The 26,098-nt window shown below is 42.5% G+C and overlaps 1 protein-coding gene across 1 annotated transcript in view; it reads left to right on the forward strand.

The window, feature by feature from the left end:
- The first annotated feature begins 296 nt into the window (after window positions 1–296).
- LOC141056066 (T-cell surface glycoprotein CD4-like) overlaps window positions 297–26,098 on the forward strand; it is a 47,023-nt gene continuing 21,221 nt past the window's right edge. Inside the window, exon 1 of the mRNA XM_073552732.1 lies at window positions 297–351. The gene's annotated coding sequence lies outside the window, so the exon portion shown is untranslated. The remainder of the gene's footprint in view (window positions 352–26,098) is intronic.

Raw genomic sequence — 26,098 nt, forward strand, 5'->3', positions numbered from 1 at the left:
CTGGGTCAGTGGATCTAAAGTGATAGTTTTTCAGAGAAGAAAAAAGTTTGTTTACTATTTGAAAACTTTTTGAAAAGTTTTTCAAGTTTTTTTAATTTCACAAATACGAAAGTCGCTCTCTCCCTGTGATGGTAGAGTTGTGCGACTCGTCGTTCAGAAAGTTTACGTGTTGTCATTGGTTTTGTACATTTCACTACTTATGTCTCAGCTGTTCTGTGTCTTTCACCGAATGATTTGATGCTGCCCCAGATCAGAAGCTTCCTGTGTGCGGTGGGAGGAGGTTACCAGACCTTAACCCAAGGAGAACGCGCAGCGCCAGGAGCAGAGACATCTGTGCCCCAGATCCTACAGGTAAGATGTAGAAACAGTTACTTTATATCAAATTTACTACTAGTTTAGGTTTTTGTTTTTTTTTGCTTTTGATAATTTTTATGCAAAATTCTTTCAATTTTTGTTTAATTTTATTTGTTTATTTTCCTTTATTTTTCTAATTACTACCTATCATTTTATGTTTACTTTTTCATTTTACTTAAAAACTTTTTTTTTTTAGACTTTTTGTCAAAGTTTTGAGATTTAGCACAAAATATACATAATGCCTAAACTAAGGATGATAATGCAATTTTTTCAGAATTGATTAATTTTCTTGCTTATAATTGAGTCTTAATATAAGCAATTTGCGCGGGATGAGCAAAACATAATCCAAGGAAATTTATAGCACAGGAGGTGAGGGTGATAAATGAGCATCAGATCTCCAGGAGAGGAAATGAACACAAAAAAAGGAATTTTTTTGCAATTGACAAAATTTGCAGATCCGGCCTACATCAAGGACGGCCAAAGATGTATAGATCCCGCACCATAACTGAAGGGAGAGCAAAAATCCGGCACCAGGAGCCTGAAGGAGGCCAAAAGGTCCTTCCTTGTTAAGAAGCCCAATATTAAATGGGGGTCAAAAAGCTTCATAATATTTGTAAAACAGGCCTTAAAAATGAAATAAACTTCGGCCTTTTCTATAAATATTTAATTTTAAAATAAAAATGAAATAAATATATATAAATTTTGCAAAGAATAAACAAAAACAAATTTGCTTTCATTGACATCCTGAATACAGTAGGGGACCGCCCGGACATGGCGAGGTGAAATTGTAAAATACAAAGGTGGACAGTGCTCTTTACCAATATTAAATGAGCCCACCCTATAATAATAATTATTATAATTATCCTAAAAATAATAAATCCATACTTTTTTTTATATTTTGCGCCGCAAACGTATTCCAAATCCTTTTGATAAATTTGCGGGTGCAAGGCCATTGTCCAACTTGGCATTGTAAAAGCGGATTAAAAATTAAAAGCGATGTCAGTTTATTTCCTTTTAGGATTTCTCTTTAGAAAAACAATTTTGAAAAATTGCAAACATTTAGAATAATTATGGATAATTCAGAACGGAGCCTCAAACACAGTGGAAACTTCAATTTTTGGATAACTATTAATGTATTTATTAAATAGGTCCCTAGGTTTTTGTATAAATTTGCTTACAAGTAAGCAATATTATTTTTTTTTCCTTCTTATATTTTCTCCAAAATGAAGTCTGAATTGTCATGAAGTCTAACGTGGCTTCATAAAATAGATGGAGGTTCTCCATTTCAATATAATGTCCAGAGGGCTTTATGTGACTTAAAATCTACAGCAAAATAAAATCAATTTAAATTTGACAAAGTTGCGGATATTTTTTTCCGATTGCCAGTATTATCATTTTTGGCTTACCAATACTGATGTAAAATACTGACCAAATCCTGAACGTGGCCTTAGAGCTGATGAAATTCAGGTCCGCCGATGTCACAGGCCTTGTAGTAACATCTGGGGCAGAGGAACCTTTGTTGCCCCTCCAGTCTCCGGTGTTCGTATGTTATTGTGATCTCTGCGCCCCTATAATTACTCCACCATGCGATACATATCGGGACTGGGACTCCCTTTATTTTTCGCTCTTCCTGTAGGTTATTTTTCTTTACATGATTGAATTTAAAAGTGAAACAGATTAATGTCCTCTTCCTGGTTACTTTAAGAAGCCCTGATATGAATTGTCTCCACGAGTTCTTTTTTATTTTATTTTTTTGCATTTTTTTTTTATTATTTTTTTTTACGTTGACCTTTTTCATATATATTTTTTTTTCTTTATTTTTGTTTTATTTTACTTTTTACACTACTGTTTGTTGATGCGTTTGAACAGGTAGACTGAAGAGAGGGGGTGTTCAGGGTGGAAAGTCTTACATACCAAATGGGGAAATTCATTCAGAAACTTCTGGGTTTTCTTCATAGATTCTCTTTAGGGTTCTAAAATCAAAAAAGAAAAATAACAGCAGATCAGATGATAATTTATTTTGCCTGCTCCATCATATTCCGCAGCGATGGACAGACGTCATCATCGCTGTCCCCATTTGGGGCTCGCAATCTAAATTTCCCTATCAGTAAGTCCTTGGAGTGTGGCAAGAAACCCACGCAAACACGGGGAGAACATACAAACTCCTTGCAGATGTTGTCCTTGGTGGGATTTGAACCCAGGACCCCAGTACTAGAAGGCTGCAGTACTATCCACAGAGCCACCGTGCAATAATGTTAGGAAAGAAATATCTGAAAAATGCACATGGGGCTTCATAGGTATTTTAGGACAAGTAGTTTGATACTTTTAGTTTTGGAAAAAGCCGAAAATTCACTCAGTAGTAACAGGTTGGTATCGAATGCAAGTCAAGGTCAGCAATTACCAAGGAGCACTTTCAATTTTTGCCAAGGGTCACAGTAGGATAAGGTATGTCTACATCGTGTACATGGAGCTGCTATCACGCCATGGTTATGTGTGCCCTTGTGTTTAGTCTGTGGCATTGGTTGCCCTCTCTCCTCAGTCCTTTTTTTGAGATATCGACAGACAACTTTTTGAGAGTCAACTGGTCTCTCGTCGAGAAGGTCCAAGGTGGTGGCTCTTAACCATCTCAGAAGGGACTTGATTTTAAATTTTGGGAGCTGCTTATCAATGCCCCTCTGGACAATAACTGGTGGTTGTCCACCTGTCCAGACATGATATCGTAAGGATCCACGAAAGTAGAGAACTATCTGAGAAGATTTTGGGTTTTCTTATCATTATCGGTGACTTTACGCACTTCCTTTTCTACTACAGACTTTACCAGGATCTCCAGGAAGGTTTAATTACATTTTGTACAATTGGTTCTCCATCTGCACATTTTTGGCAATTGTGACTACCTTGCTTTTATATTTCTAGGAGCTCGCCCTAGAAAAGGGAATGTTAAAAAATAAAGAAATAATTACTCTTTCTGTCCCCCATTACCTCGGTGTTGGCGCCCCCGTATTCCCTGCCTTGTCCCGTCCATCATTCATGTGACTGCTACAGCCAAAAACTGGACTTGGTGATACTTGCATATAGAGCTTGTGACCGCTGACACCAGTGATTGTCTACAGTGGTCAGGTGATTGATGGACTACCAGACCACCAGGGACCACCGAAGTGAGTGCTGGAGAGGTGGGGATTGATGGTGTAAATGATTGATTTTTTTGTATCTTAGGGATAAGATTTAAATAATTCTATAAAACCACATTGAGGAAGCTTGATGAGCGGTCATCACCGAGGAGTAATAGATTATCAGTAGTTCATCACTTGGTGTAAAAATGGCCAAAAACGCACAGGTCCGATCCTAAGGTTTTATGCTATTGTTACAATAAACATCAAAAATGCAACTTACTAAGATCTAAAAGAAGTGACCGTCTGCCCCCAACTGAAATGTTCTTCATTGGATACCAAACTACTGAGCGAAGCTTCTAGGGAAGAATATTTCTGTGTGCTGCCATATAGGTCCCCTGTACGATGCTGTAACAGTGCTTTGGTGGTGCATAAAGCGCCTATGGTTCTATAATGCGGTGCCATATGGAGGCACTATATGGCAACAAGTTGAGTGTCTACATCTTTGTAATACGGTGCTGCTCTGAGGCTCTATATGGCGGCACATAAAGTGCCATATATCGGCACAGAGTGTGTATGGTTTTTGTAATATGGTGCTGTTGAGGGGTTCTACATGGCAGCACACAGAACGTGCAGTGTTATAATACAGTTCCAGCACTATATGGCGGCAAACAGCGTCCACAGCTCTGTAATATAGAGCCATGTGGAGGCGCAATGTGGTGGCGTGGAAAGCACCCATGTTTCTATAAAACGATACCAAAGGGACTCCCTATGCCACCAAACTGTGAATTCTCTTTGCAAGAGATGAAATAGTGCTTTATATCAGAGCCTTGTCTTCAGATAATTAGCCGATACTACTACTGTCGCTGGCTTCTTATCAGTCGTATTGAGGTAGGTGAAATGATGTGGCACGGACGGTGCCCAGTGATAACACGCTGCGAACACTCTTCATTGGTGACTGCGCATTTCATGACATGGTTATGTGAAGTACAGCGCTTACACGGGAATAAACCCCTATGGCTCTTCCGTGCGCCTCTGATATTATTCATTGGCTACCAGTTAGATTTCTGTAAACGGCCACAATTTTGGTAAAATTAGAATCCTTTTTTTCTTTCCAAAATTGGTGTAAATTTAAAACAAAAAGATTGTGAAACCTTTCTTTTAGCAAAATATGGTTTTCATTATCAGTCATCCAGCATTAAGGCGGCTATAAATGTTCGCTGAACCCGTCGATCTCAAGGGGAGAAGCCGCCATCCAATGAGTATGGGGGTGTCCTGATTTTTGCTAATGAAATATGTTCCTAAAGAGAAGGGTCAGGCAGTTTGGTTTCAATATGCCCAATCCTTTTCATTTCAAGGCAAAAATGACTGTCAGCTGCCCGCTCCCCTCTCATGATAGAGAAGACATCGGTCAGAGCTAGCTGTCAGCTAAATGAGCCATCTAAGGAGTATGGCTAGCTTTAGTTGAATTGATGCTTCCCCTGTCTTTGTGAAAATCCCCCATACCTGTATGATGGATGCGCTCACTGCGATCCCAGGAGCTGAACCAGCTGCATATAATGCAGGTGCCGGCTGGGTTGCACAACAGGCTCCCGAGAGTAGCTGCTCCATATTGGCTCTTATCAAAAGTTTATCATCTTAAATGCCGTTTTGAAGCTCGACCGTGTCATTTAAAAGGTTTCCTACATATAAAATCTTAAAAAATATTTAAAATAAATGATATATAGGTTTAAGTGACTCAATCTTTTATATGTTGCTATTTTATTAATTTTTAATACACCTTTTAAATTTTATTTACATTTTTAATTAGTCCCTTTAAGGAATTAGAACCTGTGAGCACTTGGATGCGCATACAATACACTGCAATACTATAGTACACTATAGTATTGTAGTGTATTGTGAATTTTGTGTTCTCCTATGAGATGGCTGGGCTTCACAGATACACTAAGATGGCAGAAACGGGGATCTTCAGTATTCCCCGACTGCAAGGCAACCCATCGATAAACTGCAATCACATCACACTGATGGCCGACAGATGTTCCCCAAACAATAAATAACTAATTATAAAAAGATGTAAAATATTTGGTATCGCCTTATGCGTAATCACCAGAAATAATAAAATATCAAAATATTTATCCAATACAGTAAAAGACGAAACAACCTCTCCGAAAAAAATCAAAATAGTTGTTTTTATTTTGTCATTTTGCTTCTCTCCCCCCCAAAAAAAATGAAATAAAAAGGTATCCTAATGTCGAATGTATTCCCCAAGTTGTATCAATAAAAATTATTGCTGGAACAAAAAAGAAAAACATTCCCAGATACAATAGATAAATAAAAACACGGCGCTGGGATCAGAGCAGCTAAAAGCAAATTTTTCTTTCAAAGTTTTTTATTATTATTTTTTTTCAAGTAGTTGAAAAAGAGTTATATAAATGTAGTCTAAGCATAACTGTACTGACCTGTAGAATAAAGTTTCCTTCTCATTTTTACTGCAAAGCGAAGGTAAAAAAAAAAAAGCCCCATTAATTTCTGCAGTGTTTTACAGACATCGTCATCGCTGTCCCCATTGGGGTTCACAATCTAAATTCCCTTTCAGTATATCTTTGGAATATACGGTAAGTAAATTACCCACTGAGCGCAGAAATCTTACTATACCGTAGGCTGAATGTGGCTTAGGCCTCTTTCACACATCAGTTTTTCGCCGTCAGGAGCTATCCGGCTTTTTTTTTAAAAAACGGATCCGGCGAAATGCAAGGCCGGATCCAGTTTTTCCCCATTGACTTGCATTAGCGCCGGATTGTGCCGGATGGCATTGCGTTTCATCCGTTTTTTGCCGGATCCGGCTACTTGTCTCATTCCGGCGTCTGGAAAAAACGGCTACTGTAACGTTTTTTGTCTCCGGCGAAAAAGCTGGAAGCGCCGGATCCAGAAAAAGACGGATCCAGCCACTGCGCATGCTCAGATCCAATTGGCCAGCCCCCAGGAAACAGATATAACCTGCTAGACGGATCCGGCAGAAAAACGGATCTGTTTCTACAGTTCTCCAAAATTTATGCCGGATCCGTTTTTTCTAAAAATAGCCGGATCCTGCCTGACGGCAAAAAACTGATGTGTGAAAGTAGCCTTAGACGAAGACTTTTAAGTTTAATGCTGGGGCTCTAATACAGGTGCTAAAATCTAGCCTAACCCACAAGATAATTATTCCCTGTAAAATGTAAATGACACATTTAGCTGAAAAAAAAACAATACAAGTTTTTAATGTATATCATAATGGTCTACTGAGCCAAATGTAAATGTCCATAAAAGCCAGGAGTCATACCCCGCCGATGTGAAGTTGTGCGCTTTGTGCAGCAGTCCAGCATCTAGCGTTTTATGATGCTGCTCTAACTCCAGTGCGGCGCAACATCTGATGCACCGGACGAATGTGAAGGATGCTATACAAAGCCTACATACATTTTAATTCAGGCTTTATAGTCGTTCCAAACTTGCAAAGTGGACGGCGTTTTGGTAAAGGGGCACGACCTTCAAAGTAATCTATTTGTTTAACCCCTTGGAGACGCGGACAGTATTTGTTTTTTTCTGACTTTATTTCTCCCTTTGTTTTTTTGTCATCGTAGACATTTGAGGGTTTGTGTTATTTTTTGCCGTTTTCGTTACCAATGACACTTCTCATTCTACAACACTATGTACTGAAAAACGGAAGCGAAATCCAAGTGTGATGGAATTATTCAAAATGCTGAAAGAATGTTAACCTTTTTTTTTCCAAGCGAGTAAACTATATAAATATACCGCCTATAACTTCCGTACGTACTTGTTAAGATAAAAAGAAGAATTTTTTAAACGCATTCAGAGCCAAAACTTTTATACTTTTATAATCAACGTCACTGGATGACATCTTGTTTTTTTAAGTGTCATTTTGCCATACACGTATATGACGGTATGTGATGCTTGTGACGTGTTAAATGCAGAAAAAAAAGTAATTATTTCGCTTTGATTTCCCATTTTTATCCATAACCATAAATTCCGTGTTCATTATATGAAATACGTCTATATTGTTTTTTTCTTGTTTATTTAATCTAGGAAATTAAAAATGCGTATATTATAATTCCTAGTGTTTTAGTAACTTTACTGAAAGAATATATCTTACTTTTTAGCCCTTTTTTCCCCACCTATAGCATACTGTTATATACCGATATACACGACCCGTACGTCCAATTAAAATATTTAAGTGATAAAAAATTCTATTGAGATTTTTAGATAAAATCTTCCCATAGACAGAAGTGAAGTCTGTGGTTTACTGTTAGTTTTTTTTTCTTTGCTTTCCATTCAAAGGGGGTCCTAAAATTACAACCTGACAGGGATGAGCGAACAGAAGAGACTGGGATGTGTAGAGGTTCCCCCCCGTAGCTCTGTAAAGTTCCAGGGAAGTGGGAGACCCTCCAAAGACACAATATCCCACACATGACATAAGGCATGGACTCGTCCTCTGCAGTTTTTCCTTCTGTCTTATGTAAGAGAAATTACCCAGGACAGTACGTGCAGTGAGCAGGGGGTGAAGCCTACCGCTTCTAGGGGACCCCCAACCTCATCAGGTGCTAAGGCTAGCCTTGTGAATGGCGCCCTACTGTACCTAGGATTTCATTGGGAGGTATCTTCGGGCATATCCAGAACGGTCTTGTTACCTAGTATTGTAGCTGTGTATTCTGACTCAAAGTCAAAATACGGGATCGCCGGTGAGGCCAAATTGTGGGATTCCGTCCTTTTAGCCGCGAGAGCTCGGAGAGAAGAAATGCCCACCATTATGAGCATAAACAATTCTGTTTATTAACAACGTGAGCACGATTCTAATACCATTTACAGACAAATGTTGTTCCCACTGGAAATTTCCACCAGCTGCTCTACGTTATAAACTTCTGTGAAGCACTTGGGGGTTCAAAGTGCTCACCACACATCTAGATAAGTTCCTTGGGGGGGTCTAGTTTCCAAAATGGGGTCTCTTGTGAGGGATTTCCACAGTTTAGGCACATCAGGGGCTCTCCAAACTTGACATGACACCCGCAGACCATTCCATCAAAGTCTGCATTCCAAAACGTCACTACTTCCCTTCCGAGCTCTGCCACGCACCCAGAGAGTAGTTTTCTGGGGTATCAGCGTACACAGGACAAATTGGACAACAGCTTTTGGGGGCAAATTTCTCCTGTTACCCTTGAGAAAATAAAATAGTGGGGACTAAAAGATCATGTTTGTGGAAAAAATATGATTTTTTTATTTTCATGCCCGGGCATTATAAACTTCTGTGAAGCACTTGGGGGTTCAAAGTGCTAACCACACATCTAGATAAGTTCCTTGGGGGGTCTAGTTTCCAAAATGTGGTTATTTGTGGGTGATTTCCACTGTTTAGGCACATCAGGGGCTCTCCAAACGTGACATGACACCGACAGACCATTCCATCAAAGTCCATCAAAGTCTGCATTCCAAAACATCACTACTTCCCTTCCGAGCCCCGACGTGTGCCCATACAGTAGTTTTCTCCCACATATGGGGTATCAGCGTACTCAGGACAAATTGCACAATAACTTTTGGGGTCCTGTTTCCCTTGGGAAAATAAAAATTGAGGGTGAAAAGATCATTTTTGTGGAAAAAATATGATTTTTTTTTTATGGCTGTACGTTATAAACTTCTGTGAAGCCCTTGGGGGGTCAAAGTTCTTACCACACATCTAGATAAGTTCCATGGGGGGTCTAGTTTTCAAAATGGGGTCACTTGTGGGGGGTTTCCACTGTTTAGGCACATCAGGGGCTCTCCATACGCGACATGGTGCCCGATCTGAATTCCAGCCAATTTTGCATTGAAAAAGTCAAACGGCGCTCCTTCCCTTCCGAGCTCTGCCATGCGCCGAAACAGTGGTTCCTCCCACATATGAGATATCAGCGTATTCAGGACAAATTGCACAACAACTTTTGGGGTCCAATTTCTCCTGTTACCCTTGGTAAAATAAAAAAATTGGACCTGAAGTAATTTTTTTCTGAAAAAAGTTAAATGTTCATTTTTTTTTAAACATTCAAAAAATTCCTGTGAAGCACCTGAAGGGTTAATAAACTTTTTGAATGTGGTTTTGAGCACCTTGAGGGGTGCAGTTTTTAGAATGGTGTCACTTTTGGGTATTTTCTATCATATAGACCCCTCAAAGTGACTTTAAATGTGAGGTGGTCCCTAAAAAATAAAATGGTGTTGTAAAAATGAGAAATCGCTGGTCAACTTTTAACCCTTATAACTTCCTAACAAAAAAAATTATGTTTCCCAAATTGTGCTGATGTAAAGTAAACATGTGGGAAATGTTACTTATTAATTTTTTTTTTTGTGCCGTATCTCTGTGATTTAAGGGCATGAAAATCCAAAGTTGGAAAATTTGCTACATTTTCAAAATTTTAGCCAAATTTCCATTTTTTTCACAAATAAACGCAAGTTATATGAATGAAATTTTACCACTAACATGAAGTATAATATGTCACGAGAAAACAATGTCAGAATCACTGGGATCCATGGAAGCGTTCCAGAGTTATTACCTCATAAAGGGACAGTGGTCAGAATTGTAAAAATTGGTCCGCTCATGAACGTGCAAACCACCCTTGGGGGTTAAGGGGTTAAGTAGGTTTGGTTGCAGTCCCATGTAACATCACTGATAAAGCATAAAATCACCACAGTTCCAAATGACAACCCACATCTGATTCATATGCTTACAACCATGGTCTTCCATCACTGTGTATTTATATGAAAGGAGAGCATCCAATATTAATTAATTGTTTAGAAACTTACTGAGTATTTTGGGAAAATTGCAAAATTTCAATAAAAATGTATTCAATTAAAAAAATATTTAGAAACATATAATAGAATTTAGATTTTTTTTTTTTTTTTTTACTACTTCCAGCGTAATTCTTGTTAAATATCATAATTGCGTTCTGGTTCTGCTTGTAAACATTATTTATTGCCCTGATGGAAACAGAACATTTGTTTAATGCTCGTCGCGCTCGTAATCAGCTCCACCGCAACAGCAATTAGCACAGCGGGATCTCATCAGCGTCTCGCAGGGGGCGGAGGAGCAGCTGTATCCCTCGTCGCCAAGGTCAAGATATTAAACGGTATTGATTTAGGAGTGAGACGATCTAAAAAAAAAAGACATAAAATAAACTTAAAAAAATAAATTCCAAATAAAATATATTTAAAAAAAATATAATAAAATTGTTGAAAAATCTGATTAAAAACAATAAAAACAATATAAAAAAACATGAAATATCATCCCAAAATTATAAAAAAAAAAAAAAATACCAGTAGATAAAATACCAAATGCTCTCATGCAAGGATTTAGAAAAATGATTATTTGGAGTTTTTCTTGACTTACTGGAGATATGCTTAAAAAAATCTAAAATATTAGTGTGAAGTTATAATTAAAAATTATGATAAAAAAAACTAAATGTGATTCTAAAATGATAATAAAAATTTACATTCACGTCGCCAAGTACAAAAAGTTCTCGATTTCTGATGGTGCAGACGTCTTAGGGGGTTTTAATGCTGCACGGAAAGAAGAAGTTGATCACAAAGTGACTTAAATTTGAGGAAGAAATTCTTAGATTTGGGAAATGGTTGCAGATTTTCAGATAGTTTTTATGTATCCAAATAATTAGAGGTGCATCATAGTATTACTGATTTCCTGCAGATCTGCGAACGCCGCCAACCCTAGAGGACAGAGCTTCTCGTGGTCCATAGGAAGAAAAAAAAGCCTCTTGGTACTCTGTAAGGGTAACTTCCATCAAAACTAATAAAAACCTCCAACACTGAGATGTAGCAGAGCTGATGCAGTCATTCACGGTTTTTAACTCATGCATCGTGAAAACTCAGTTATGCCGGTGGTTATTAAAGGGGCATGCAACACTGGGTATCTACCAGGTTCAAAAACATTTGTTTCAGCAGCATGCACTTGAAGGGTGTGAATACTTATGCATTTGACTTTTTCCTCTAACGCTTAAATGCATTTAAAATATCAAAATGAAGCAAATATATAAATAATGAGGTGATTTCAAAATGTTGCAAAAATGTGTAGATAAAAATCTAACAGTTATCATGACCCGTGTGCGCATCAGGGAAATGGTGCAATCACGAAGGTTTTGCTGTGTGACAGCCCCGGCTCTGCTATATCTGTGGATCTCAGTCATTTGTGAATACAGGTGACTCTTATGTCCTCTTTTAAGGATATGGAGGAAACAAACCTGCAGTTCTAAAATCTTAAATACTGACAAGAGGGTGGAAGACCTTGAGTTAGACCGTCACGTCGGGTAATGAATCGCATTTCTTCTTTAGAGATGCGTGATCCGTGCCCTATTTTAAATAGATTTCCTTTGACGGGGTTAAGGACTCCTTCCATGCCGACTGAGACCATACAGCCTGGTTGTTCTCAGGTGCAACTGCTTATCATTTACTTTCACTATATGTAATGGCTCTGGGCAGTTAGTCCTTGCCGGTGAAAGATTTGTCTTCCTGTGCTGTATTCTAAAGCTAAATGGTTGGAGTGGAGTTGTTGTAGTAGTGTTCTATGGTTTGCTGTAGTACGTGTGTGTTTATCTCCTGGTCCCTGTTCCTATTTAGTTTATTCCTCCATGTCTCTATCCTCCTCCCTATTGTTGGTTGGTGATTTTCTATGATAGAGGTTTTCTGTATCATTATTTTGTCTTTGTGTCTTATTTACCTTACATTTCTGTCCCATGCCTCATGGAGTGAAGGAGGGACAGATTAGGGTTTAACAGGAACATAGCAAGGACGGAGACCCGGGCCTCTCTACCTTAAAGAGTACCTCCGGGGCATGGACTGAGTCCCCCCTCCAGGGACAGTTTGAGGCTCCTCTTCCTTACTGAAGACCGTCACAGTGTGACAAATACTTGGTAAAATTGTTACAATGTATCACTTTCTTCATGACGTCGTTGGGAGATTTCCTTTTGCTTATTTTTCTCACGACGATGAGTAATTATTAATCAGAGGATGTGAGCAGGTTCATGATGAACAGGAGGAGATCCCTGCACAGCAAGCACCACCATAAAAAGAAAGACTTAGCCAATACTTTTTTTTATTTATCTTGCATTCAATAAATCTGAACCCATCAAGAGCTGCGCTCAAAATTCTGCTGGATTTCTGATTACAAAGAGCCCAAAAAAAAGCGGAGTAATCAGAAAGTAAGTATATTTGTTAAAGGGGTTTTCTGGGACTTTAATGTTGATCATATCAGATTGGTGAGGGTCTTACTTTGGGCATCTCCATCAATCAGTTGATTTTGCGCCTGAACTGCCACGGCCCCGTGCATTGAATAGTGGCCATGAATGGTATACAAGTTACAGAATTTACAGAATTCTACCACGTTGATCAACTGATTGTTGGGGGAGATGGGAGTCGGACCCCCACAAATCTTATTCTATCCTAAGGATAATACATCAATATTAGTGTCCCGTAAGAACCCTCATGTCTTCCATAGCCTGTTTAGACACACTGACCACACTTCCACTGCACACGGAATGATCAGCAATCAAACGATTGCACAAGGTTGCCGTTGTTCTTGCAAGCTTAGGGCCGCTGCTAAGCTCCGCCCCCGTTGGGTACGCTGGCCGTGCGCTGGTATGGTTTTGCCGACACATGCGCCCTTTTTGCGCTGCGCCGAGCGCACAAAAATGCAACAGAGTGCGTTTGGCGCACGTCGGCACAGCGCAAATAGGGCGCATGCGCCGGCAAAACCATACCAGCGCACGGCCAGCATACCCAACGTTAAATATAGGGTACGCTGGTCGCATGCAGCGTCGTGCGCCCAGAGGAGGAGCTGACCGGAGAGGGCGCATCCGGGGGTGGAGCTTAGCGGCGACCCTGCGCTGCGCTTGGTAACACTAGTGTGAAACTAGCCTAAGTTATACTCTGCAAAAATCCTTAAAGATTCCCATATGGAGCGATGAAAATATTCAATATAATTCCATAGGATGGAATTTTGTAAGAACTGGGATAGATATCTACATAGAGGAGCAGCAGAGCTGAATTTGCCATTTTATCACCATTGTTTGTCCTTTATTATCACTGCGCATTAGGATTATGCCGTAGGTTTGCCTGCAGTCCTATGTAAAAGCAAAGATAACTGTTGCGCTGTTCCACAGGACAAACTTGACTCTGGCTCATTGGACAAACCCAGCTCTCCTACACCTGTGTGTGGTTTACAAGTTTACATGATGATGATGATGATGATGATGATGAATAACATGATTCCGGTCAATCTGGAGTCATGGAGGCGGCTGAGAGGGATGAGCTGCTAGAATAATTTATGTACCAGCAGCAGCCGGTGGATTCAGACTTCGGGCAGCTGTTGTCTCGACGGTGTCAGCTCTGCAGCACGATTATCCTGCTCTATGATTTAGACCGCGGCTAGTTCTATATCACCATTTTCTGAGCCCTGCAACTTTTTTTTAGTTTTCGATTGATGCTGTAGTTTTGCTCGCCGAGTTGTAGTTTTTATTGTTTCCATTTTGGGGCATAAACATTTTGATGACTATTTATTGCATTTTGGGGGGCAGGGGCCAATACCCCCATTACATTGTGCAATGGCTGTTTTCGGCTCTAATCACATTCACATCAACAGGAGCTGAGCTGCAGTACCTGAGAATGGCCACTACACAGTGAATGGAGCTGTGCGGTTCTGACCCATTCACTCCACAGTACAGGCCATCGCCAGCGGCGCTGCAGGCAGCTGATCATTGATGGTTCCCGGTGATGGACCCCTGCCTATATGATACCAACAGGCCATAGATATAAAAGCACTGGACAACTCCTTTAATACTAACAGGATACCAGCAGAATTTTGATTGCAGCTCTGAATGTGATTAGAATATAGACTGTGTATTTATAAAGTTCCTTATTCTTTATGATGGGGAACGTTTCTTTTTGCAATAAGGCCGCGTGTGATCTCGTCCGTATCTGACAACTTCACTTATGGTAAAATAGTGAACCCCCCTAAATCTGGCTAACAAGCGCTTCTAATGGCGCTGACGGTAAATCACATATTTCTCGGTTATTTGCTGCGTGGAAAGTGCTGATCTGTTATTCTGGGGAAGCGACTTATAATATCGTGTGCAGTGAACTGAATCCGTCACCGTATAGGAAAGAATGACCAGACGCTTGTAACTTGTCACAAAAGCACTTCCCACCAGCAGATACAGGGCCCCGCAGCCCAGATTTACTCTCATAGCGCCCCCTATCTTTATAAATCTATGTCTAATCCATGGCTAACAGGAAAAATTATATGTAACGTGTGGCGCCTTCTGTTTCTATCAGACTCATCCACTTGTCATTGTTTAACTCTTCCATTAGTCCCTTTGTTCTTCTCATTGTCTCTTCACTCTTTCTGGAACTTTTTCTTCATTGATTTAACCCTTTGCTGGCTTTGTTATAATATTACCTTAAGGGCCTGGGGCAGATTGGGTACCAGTTAACCCCATCAGTGCCAAGATGTATATTTCTATGCGCAGGCACAATTTACTGGGATAGATTGCATGGACATTTTTACGTATTCTCTAATGGTGCGTATATAAGCAATGCAATATATATATATATATATATATATATATATATACTGTATATATATATATATACAATTGTGACATTTATAAAATGTTAAAAAAGTGTGCAAAAATAGATTGATACTAAAATAATTATAATAATTAATAATAATAATAATAATAATAATAATAATAATATATGTTACATCATGGCATTAATTTGTTGACATTGCCCATAATATCATATCCCATGGAAATGGATTGAAAGTGTGGCCTTATATCATCGATACATTTTGAAGAAGGTAATAATAATAGATAGGAAATATCAATTAATTAAGGAAAAATTAATTAAAAAACACAAATGTCCCATTCTCCTGCGATGATTTTGCACATTCTACATTGAGTCCCGGCTGCAGGATCGGAGCTTCACTTTTTGGCTTTCTGCTGGCAGTTATCTGGTTCCCTCTTCTGGTCAGTTTGGGTATAACAAGCTGGCTCTTTCTAAATTTAAAGGGTAACTCTAAAAAAAACCTACATATTTAAAGGTGAAGGAAACAATGTGGTCATTTTGATATTTGCCAGGCCTGATTTTTGTTGAGACAAAGCTATTGGTGAGGCATTGTATGAAAAGCAGGAGTATAGCGTACGTCGCATTGATTGGCTCTTGCATTAATTCTTTTCAAGTCATGGACAAACCTCTATTCAGGAAACCTCCCCTAGCATTCATTTACAATTTTTCCAGAAACAGTGCCATTCTTGTCAATAGGCTACCATTGGTATTGCATTTTAATTAAATGGGATCACGTGGCAATGCCATGCACAATAGTATACTACATCTCCATTTATTATAAAGGGTGCCATATTGGACTTTTGGGAACCTCTATGGAATCAATCAATGCTCCTTTGTAGGGCAATTTACTTATTCCCATTCTTGTATGAGTAGATCCAGGGTCCTGCAGCCAGTGGTGCTTTCTGCAATCATTTGACTTTGGGTGGTACTTGCAATCTCTGCAGACTAGTGTTGGATTGTGCATAAGCCATGCAGTACAGTTGTGCGTAGGTGGTTGTATACATCACATTGTGCCTCTCTCGGGGGGATGTGGTGGGCTCCTGGCAGGTTTGATGTTCACCAGAGATGTACTCTGATTTACCACTCGCTTCCGAATATCACACAAGTCGTACTCATATCCCTCCACACCCCATTCCTTCCCGAGACCCTCAGCCGCATTGTCATTGCCGCAGCTCCGATTGATGCTAAATTTACACGTGGCAGGTTAAAATACTTATGGAGCTTACTTGCAAAAATAAAATACTAAACACTAAAAATTATGCTCCTTTTTGACAACACTAAATTACACAACATTGCCCAATATAAGCTTCCGTAGAATTGGTTGGATAACAAACTCCTCTATAATTATCTGCTTGCTCTCTAATCATGAAGTTACTGCTCCAGGACACAACTTAAAGGGAACCTGTAGGCAGGTTTTTATGCCCCAAACTCATGCCATCTATGTAAATGCGCTGGAATACTGATTAATAATAATAATAATCTTTATTTATATAGCGCCAACATATTCCGCAGCGCTTTACAGTTTAACAGTTTCAAAACACAAGTCACAATACAATAATTCAAGCAAAATAAGATGACCCTGCTCGTGAGAGCTTACAATCTACAATGAGGTGGGGGAGATACAAAGTACAGGTGAGTATTTACAATTGTGTATTTACAATGAAGGTCCAGCCATCTTGAGGGAGTGAAGGATGGATGGAGATAGTGAATGGGCTACACACGCACACTTACACAGAGAATGACTTTGATTAGTGAACGTGATAGGCCGCTCTGAACAAGTGTGTTTTGAGGGAGCGCCTAAAACTATGCAAATTGTGGATCGTCCTGATTTCTTGAGGTAGAGCATTCCAGAGGATAGGAGCAGCACGGGAGAAGTCTTGGAGTCGGGAGTGGGAGGTACGGATTAGTGCAGAGGTTAGTCGAAAGTCGTTTGCAGAGCGCAGCAATCGGCTAGGCCGATAGACAGAAATGAGGGAAGAGATGTAAGGGGGTGCCGCACTGTGGAGAGCTTTGTGGGTGAGAACAAGTACTTTGAATTGGATCCTATAATGAATGAGCAGCCAATGTAAGGACTGGCGAAGAGCGGACGCGTCCGAGTACCGATTAGCCAGATGGACGATCCTGGCCTCTGCATTAAGTATGGACTGGAGAGGGGATAGTCGAGTGACGGGAAGGACAATTAATAGAGCGCTGCAGTAATCCAGGCGAGAGTGGATCAATGCAACAGTGAGGGTTTTTGTTGTTTCCATAGTGAGAAAAGGGCGGATTCTAGAGATGTTCTTTAGGTGTAAGCGGCAAGAGCGGGCAAGAGATTGTATATGGGAGGTGAAGGAGAGATTGGTGTCAAACAAAACACCCAGACACTGCACCTGCTGCCGGGGTGTTATTGTGGTACCACCCACGGAGAGGGAAATGTCAGATTTAGGGAGGTTAGTAGACGGTGGGAGCAGAAGAAGTTAAGTTTTAGAGAGGTTGAGTTTCAGATAGAGAGTGGACATGATATTGGAGACTGCGGACAGACAGTCACTGGCGTTCTGTAGTACAGCGGGGGTAAGGTCAGGGGAAGATGTGTATAGTTGTGTCATCAGCATAAAGATGGTACTGAAAGCCAAATCTGCTGATGGTCTGTCCAATTGGGGCCGTGTAGAGAGAGAAAAGAAGGGGGCCAAGGACTGAGCCCTGAGGTACCCCGACAGCAAGAGGAAGAGGAGATGACGTGGAGCCATAGAACAAAACACTGAAGGAGCGGTCAGAGAGATAGGAAGAGAACCAGGAGAGTGCAATGTCCTTACTGCCTAGTGACTGGAGCCTAGAGAGTAGGAGATGGTGGTCAACAGTATCGAAAGCTGCAGATAGGTCAAGAAGAATGAGCAGAGAGTGGTCACCGGTACGTTTTGCTGTCAGAAGGTCATTGGTCACTTTGAGTGCAGTTTCAGTCGAATGTAGGGGGCGGAAGCCGGACTGTGAAGGGTCTAGAAGGGAGTGAATGGAGAGGTAACGGGTAAGGCGGGAGTAAACTAGGCGTTCCAAAAGTTTAGAGATGAAGGGGAGATTGGAGACTGGTCTGTAATTCTTTGTGCAGGATGGGTCGAGAGCGGGTTTCTTTAGTAATGGAGTAACAATGGCGTGTTTGAAGGAGGATGGGAAAATGCCCGAGGAGAGGGAGAGATTAAAGATTGTAGTTAGGTGGGTTGTGACGACTGAAGAGAGAGACTGGAGGAGAGTGAAGGAATGGGGTCGGTAGTGCATGTAGTCGGACGAGAAGAGGAGAGGAGTCTGGAGACTTCTTCTTCTGTGATGGGATCAAATGTGGAAAGTGAGCCAGGGGAGATGCAGGAAGGGATGGGAGTTACAGCACTTGGTGGTTGGGAGCAGATTTCTTGACGGATATTATCTATTTTTTCTGTAAAGTGGGAGGCCAGGTCATCAGCACAAATGTCTGTGATAGGGGCTTGTGCTTTTGGCCTGAGGAGGGAGTGAAAAGTGTCAAAAAGTTTGTTGGGGTTGTAGGTTAGTGAGGAGATCAGGGTGGTGAAGTAGGTCTGTTTGGCGAGGTGAAGGGCAGCGTTATAGGTTCTTAACATAAATTTGAAGTGGATGAAGTCTTCTGGTGTGCGGGTTTTTCTCCATAGGCGTTCAGCACTCCTGGAGCATCGCTGGAGAAGTTGAGTTTGCGATGTGAGCCAGGGCTGTTTTACTCTGTGTTTGGAGGTTCTGAGAGTGAGGGGAGCTACTTGGTCAAGGGTGCTTCTAAGAGTGTCATTGTAGTGATTAACAGCCAGATTAGGACAGGAATGAGAGGAGATTGGGGACAGTGATGAGTGTAGGGAATCTGAAAGTGTCTGAGATATAATAGCTTGTAGATTTCTGACTGTGTGGTAGGTAGGAGTGAGCTGGGGTGGGCGAGGATTTGTGAGCGTGAAGGAGAGAATGTTGTGGTCAGAGAGTGGAAGCGGTGAGTTATTTAGGTGGGAGATTGAACAGAGCCGGCAGAAGACCAGATCAAGGGTGCTACCGTCCTTATGTGTCTCAGAGGTTGAAAGCTGTGAGAGGCCTAGAGAGGTGGTTAGTGATAGAAGCTGGGATACAGATGTGGAAGTAGGGCTGTTAATGGGGATGTTGAAGTCTCCCAGGATGAGGGTTGGTAGTTCTGAGGACATGAAGTGCGGCAGCCAGGCTGAAAAGTGGTCAAGGAAGTGGGTGGGTGAGCCTGGGGGCCGGTATATGACCGCTACCCTGAGGGAGAGGGGACGGAAGAGCCTGATGGTGTGGACCTCAAAAGAAGGGAATAAGAGTGATGGAACTGGGGGGATGACCTGGAAAGTGCATTGTGGGGACAGGAGTAAGAAAACTCCACCACCAGGTCTGTTTGTGGGTCTCGGGGAGTGAGAGCATTGTAAGCCACCGTAGGAAATGGCAGCAGGAGAGACAGTGTCAGAATCCTGAATCCAGGTTTCAGTGAGGGCCAACAGATTAAGAGAGTTGTTCAGAAAGTAGTTGTGTAGGAAAGGAAGCTTGTTACAAGCAGACCGTGGATTCCAGAGGGCACAATTAAAAGATGGAGATGAGGGAGTGCAAGTACTGTTAATAAGATTATTGTGATTTCAATATGAGGTAGGGTAGGGGTCGAGGTTGGGGGATAGTGGACCAGGGTTGGGGGAGATGTCCCCTGAAATCAGTAGGAGTAGGAAGATAAAGAGCAAATAGTTGTTGGAATTGTAAGTAGTTTTTTTCTGCGATGTGTTTGGGCAAGATGGGCTGAGGTTTCTCAGGAAGGTGAGGAGTGCGTGGGAGCTGTACATGGGAAAGGGAAGTATAGAGGGGCTGATGTGTATGAGTCGTGATAGAGGGGGGATAGGGTGGTGAATGTGGATGGCAAGGGAACACAGGAGGATAAAAATAAAACACATGGTTAAAGGGGAGAGCAAAGTGTGGGTTACCTGACTCCTGCCCTGACTAACTGCCATGTATAACTGCCGTTTTGCTGGATGCTTAGCTTCTGTGATGCTTTGCTTATGAGATGCCTGCGTGCACCCCACACTGCGTGCTTCCCCTTAGGAACTACTACATATATAGGCCACACTACAGGGTCAGGAGAGAGGGATTGTGGGAGCTGGTTGGGTATAATTTGGCAGCTGGGGCCAGCACACCAGGGGATGGTTAGATGATCAAAGGCACTAGGCCAAGATGTGTCAATATGCTATAGCACCTTCCACCTGATAAGATCTAGAAAGGCCCCAGTCACGGATCTAAAGCAGTAAGTATTACATACAGTGCAACAAATGAATTATACCAAAGTTTTAGCAAGCACTTTAAAATATGCAGCAAAATGGTAAAGCAGCAGAAGTATGGAGTTGTACCATTTGGATATATTGCAGCAGAGAATAGAGGCAACAGAGGTGGGAAGTTGTATCATTCAGGCTTCTTGCTAGCAGTGAATGGAGTAAATACATTCAGGGTGGCTCAGTTGATTACCTGTGTGAAGAGAGAAGATGAATGTTAATTCCATGCCATGTATAACTGCCGTTTTGCTGGATGCTTAGCTTCTGTGATGCTTTGCTTATGAGATGCCTGCGTGCACCCCACACTGATTCCATCTATACCTTTATTTTAGAAATCTGGGGTTATGTTTTAGAGAAATTTATTGTGGAATTGTTATGCAGATGAGCCACAAATGCACTTACAGCTTTACTGCCTTCCTTTCTTAGTCCCCGCCCATTGCCTGCCTCCTATGAGTGATTGACAGGTCACTCTCTTTTCATTAACCTGCCTCTCCCATCCGAGATCTAGTGAAAGTGTCATCATTTTTTCGGGCCGTGCATTTTGTATTAAAATCCTGATGAAGAAGACGGTCAGTATCTGGCTTGATATACATAGTGAAGAAGACACTGAATGTCTGGTGTGATCTAAAATCTATGCAGATCACGACAGAATCTGACAGTCTTCTTCATTAGGATCTTACTGTGCATGCACGACTCCAAGAAATGATGGCGCTTGCTCTAGATCTTGGGTGGGAGAGGCAGGTTACTGAAAGAAGAGTGACCTGTCAATCACGATGAGGAGACAGGCAAGGGCGGGGAATGGAGAAGGGAGGAAGTGGAGCTGTAAGTGCAGTGCCCGCCCTCTGCGCTTGCAGCTCATTTGCATAACAACTCAACAATAAATTTGTCTAAAACATAAACCCAAATTTCTAAAATAAAATGTATAGATACAAACAGTATTCCAGCACTTTTATATAGATGTCATTACTTTGGAACATAAAAACCCGATGACGGCTTCCCTTTAAATTATTGGAACTCAAAGCACCAATATAAAACGCAAAATGCACAAAATTTATAAAAATTGAAGGGAATTATTTGACATTAGGGGCAAATCCAACTTGACCCAAATCTTTAAGTGATACTGGACTGTGGAGCAGCTTTCCAGAACTTCTCACATCATCATGTAGCGCGAGCAGATGAATTGCGCCGTCCCCTTGTGGTTCGTACACCTGGGAGAACATCCTGAGCTCAGTGTTTATGAGGTCGGGCCCCGAAGACGAGCGGCTTCTGCGGGTAAGATCCTCACTAGATAAGACATCGCTATAAAGGATCCTTCTCTCATTCCTGAATACGAAGAAGACTTCTCAGATCTTATATGAAAGCCGCTTTGTCAACAGGAAGGAGTGGGAGGGATACTGTATGCAAAAAACAGATTTATCACATTCAGAAGACCCTCAAAATGAGAAGTTTTAATTTCTGGGGAAATATACAAAATGCTAATTGTAGCGATACTAAATGCCAAAACTACTGTTCTGTGCCGCCAGCTGCATTGTATGTCACAAAATGGCATTCTAAGTCACAGAATGTAATCATTTTATATAACAGGACGGTGCGTTGTGTCACAAAATGTTACGTTGTGTCATAATAATGGTCATTTCACGGATAATGAATGAGCCGCCCGGTGAGCTGGAGCCGACTGCTACCCGGCCAATTCTACAGCAGCTCATATCAGCCACAGATGTATCACATTGAGGTGCAGAATTTGGTTTTCTGAAAGATTAAAAATGCATTTTGGAGGCAAAAAATAATTGGATGGAGTAACGTTTAATCGGTAACTGAATTCTTCGCACAAAATGACACTAAATTCCAAAAATTGTGTTCTGTGCAATCGATTGCGTTTCGTGATACAAAGTAACATAATAACATAGTTTTGAAGGCTGAAGGAAGACCTTATGTCCATCTAGTTCAGCCTATTTTTAGTGCAGCTGTTCTGCATTGTTGATCCTGGGGAAGGCAAAAAACCCACAGAGTAGAAGCCAATTTTCTCCATAGGGAAAAAAATTCCTTCCCCTAAGCTGCGTCACCCATCTACCTATAATATTCTGTTATTCGTAACCTTCTATACTGTTACTCACAAGAAAAGCATCCATTCCTTTCTTACATTCATTCAGTGAGTTGACCATCACCACTTCCTCAGGAAGAGAATTCCAGAGCCTCACTGCTCTTACCGTGAAGAACCCTCTTCTATGCTGGTGCAGAAATTGTCTTTCCTCCAAACGAAGAGAATGCCCCCTTGTTCTTGTCACAGTCCTTGGTACAAACAGTTCATTGGAGAGATCTCTGTATTGCCCTCTGATATACTTGTACATATATATTAAGTCTCCCCTAAGTCTTCTCTTTTCTAGAGTAAATAGACCTAATTTTGATAACCTTTCTGGGTATTGTAGTGAACCAACTCCATTTATCATTTTAATAGCCCGCCTTTGAACCCTTTCAAGTTCAGTAATGTCTTTCTTGAGCACCGGCGTCCAAAATTGCACACAATCCTCCAAGTGTGGTCAGACGAGTGATTTGTACAGAGGGAGAATTATCTTTTCATCTCGTGTCCCCAGACCTCTTCTAATGCATCCCATCACCCTATTTGCTTTGGTGGCAGCTGCCTGACACTGGGCACTCCAATTTAGCTTCCTATTGACTAAGATGCCTAAGTCTTTTTCCATGTCTGATTTCCCCAGCAGTTTCCCATTTAGTAAGTAATTGTAGCATCTGTTTCTCCTTCCCATGTGCATAACCTTACACTTATCTGTGTTAAACCTCATTTTCCATTTTTCAGCCCAATTCTCCAATTTACTCAAATCTGTCTGTAGATGCAAACTGTCCTCCTTTGTGTTAACTACCTTACATAGTTTTGTATCATCTGCAAATACTGATATTTTACTGTGTAAGCCATCCACTAGATCATTAATAAATATATTAAATAGTAGGGGGCCCAATACAGACCCCTGTGGTCCCCCACTAGTAACCCTGGCCCAATCTGAGTATGCCCCATTAATAACCACTCTGCTTTCTATCACTAAGCCAGCTACCTACCCATCTACACACATTTTCCCTAGCCCAAGCTTTCTCATCTCACTTACCAATCTTTTATGTGGGACAGTGTCAAATGCTGTAGAGAAGTCGAGATAAATGACATCCAATGATTCTCCTTGGTCCATTTGAGAGCTTACATCCCCATAGAAGCTGACCAGGTTAGTTTGACAGGAGTAATTTTCTGTTATCATAGAATGTAATTTTGTGTTACAAAAGGAAGCTGACTGTATGGGGGCATGAGCTGAGCACTGTATGGGGGCATGAGCTGAGCACTGTATGGGGACATGAGCTGAGCACTGTATGGGGGCATGAGCTGAGCACTGTATGGGGGCATGAGCTGAGCACTGTATGGAGGCATGAGCTGAGCACTGTATGGGGGCATGAGCTGAGCACTGTATGGGGGCATGAGCTGAGCACTGTATGGAGGCATGAGCTGAGCACTGTATGGGGGCATGAGCTGAGCACTGTATGGGGGCATGAGCTGAGCACTGTATGGGGGCATGAGCTGAGCACTGTATGGGGGCATGAGCTGAGCACTGTATGGGGGCATGAGCTGAGCACTGTATGGGGGCATGAGCTGAGCACTGTATGGAGGCATGAGCTGAGCACTGTATGGGGGCATGAGCTGAGCACTGTATGGGGGCATGAGCTGAGCACTGTATGGAGGCATGAGCTGAGCACTGTATGGGGGCATGAGCTGAGCACTGTATGGGGACATGAGCTGAGCGCTGTATGGGGGCATGAGCTGAGCGCTGTATGGGGGCATGAGCTGAGCACTGTATGGGGGCATGAGCTGAGCACTGTATGGGGGCATGAGCTGAGCACTGTATGGGGGCATGAGCTGAGCACTGTATGGAGGCATGAGCTGAGCACTGTATGGGGGCATGAGCTGAGCGCTGTATGGGGGCATGAGCTGAGCGCTGTATGGGGGCATGAGCTGAGCGCTGTATGGGGGCATGAGCTGAGCGCTGTATGGGGGCATGAGCTGAGCGCTGTATGGGGGCATGAGCTGAGCGCTGTATGGGGGCATGAGCTGAGCACTGTATGGGGGCATGAGCTGAGCGTTGTATGGGAGCATGAGCTGAGCGCTGTATGGGGGCATGAGCTGAGCGCTGTATGGGGGCATGAGCTGAGCACTGTATGGGGGCATGAGCTGAGCGCTGTATGGGGGCATGAGCTGAGCACTGTATGGGGGCATGAACTGAGCGCTGTATGGAGGCATGAACTGAGCGCTGTATGGGGGCATGAGCTGAGCGCTGTATGGGGGCATGAGCTGAGCACTGTATGGGGGCATGAGCTGAGCACTGTATGGGGGCATGAGCTGAGCACTGTATGGGGGCATGAGCTGAGCACTGTATGGGGGCATGAACTGAGCACTGTATGGGGGCATGAGCTGAGCACTGTATGGGGGCATGAGCTGAGCACTGTATGGGGGCATGAACTGAGCACTGTATGGGGGCATGAGCTGAGCGCTGTATGGGGGCATGAGCTGAGCAGTGTATGGGCCATAAGCTGAGCACTGTATGGGGGCATGAGCTGAGCACTGTATGGGGGCATGAGCTGAGCACTGTATGGGGGCATGAGCTGAGCACTGTATGGGGGCATGAACTGAGCGCTGTATGGGGGCATGAGCTGAGTGCTGTATGGAGGCATGAGCTGAGCACTGTATGTGGGTCGCCCTCGCACACCCAGGGCTGTGGGGTACTCGGTACCGGGCCGGTGTCAAGTCGGGAATGTGTCACAGCAGCGGTGACCCGGTACGTGGCCCTGGGCGCCCAATATCAATGGCGGTGATGTTAATGGTGTTAGAGTTTATATGAATAGTTCGTGACGCCACCCGTGGTGTTTGGCAAGTAAGATGTTGAGTCAACGCTGCATGCAGATCCGCTGGGACTGATGGTGTGGTGCAGCAAAGATGGTGTAGCTCCCCACAGGTGGAGCTGTTGTCCCAGGGCAGTGTAGGTGCAATGGATGAGGAGAGGTGCAGAATGGTATAGATGTTATTACCCAAGTGTAGCGGTGCGGGAATAACTGGATGACACCAGAGTGTGCGGTTCCAAAGCTTTACTCACTGTTTGCAGTTCACACAACTGCCTGCCTCCGTACTGTGTTCTCCAGGTCAGGGCTCCAGCCAACCTCCAGGCAAGATAGGACTCTCCCTTCCACACTCCGCCAACATGTACTTTACTGAACGACTCCTCCAATGCGCCTTTAGGTGCGAAGCACTCCAGTAGTTAGTTACCCTGGAATGCCTCTCTCTAGGTGTTCCTAGTCTTTACTTGTATGACAGACAGCTGTAGCCTGCTTCGGGGACTCCACTCTGCATCCCGGCTCTCTATTCAGTTGCTGTTGTGTCCCAAGTCTATGATGGGAGCAAGGCGCTAGTGGCTCACTACTCCTCCGGTGTCTGTTGCCGGACATAAAGATCCAATCCACCTCGGGGACCGGGCCACAGCCTTTGCGCTCTCTGGACTGGAAGGGTTCTCTGTTATGAGCTCATTTTCTCGTTCACCTTTGATGTCCGATGAACTCCCTCTGCTGGTGAAAGGAGGTGGTGAAACTGATTTGGATGGGAGAAACCTGTCACCTGAACAGGTGGATTGCGATTGGACATCCGGAATCTCTGAGTGGATATAAGGC

The sequence above is a fragment of the Dendrobates tinctorius genome, unplaced genomic scaffold (assembly GCF_039654945.1).
Source record: "Dendrobates tinctorius isolate UK_male_01 unplaced genomic scaffold, ASM3965494v1 ptg000196l, whole genome shotgun sequence".
Classification (NCBI taxonomy): domain Eukaryota; kingdom Metazoa; phylum Chordata; class Amphibia; order Anura; family Dendrobatidae; genus Dendrobates; species Dendrobates tinctorius.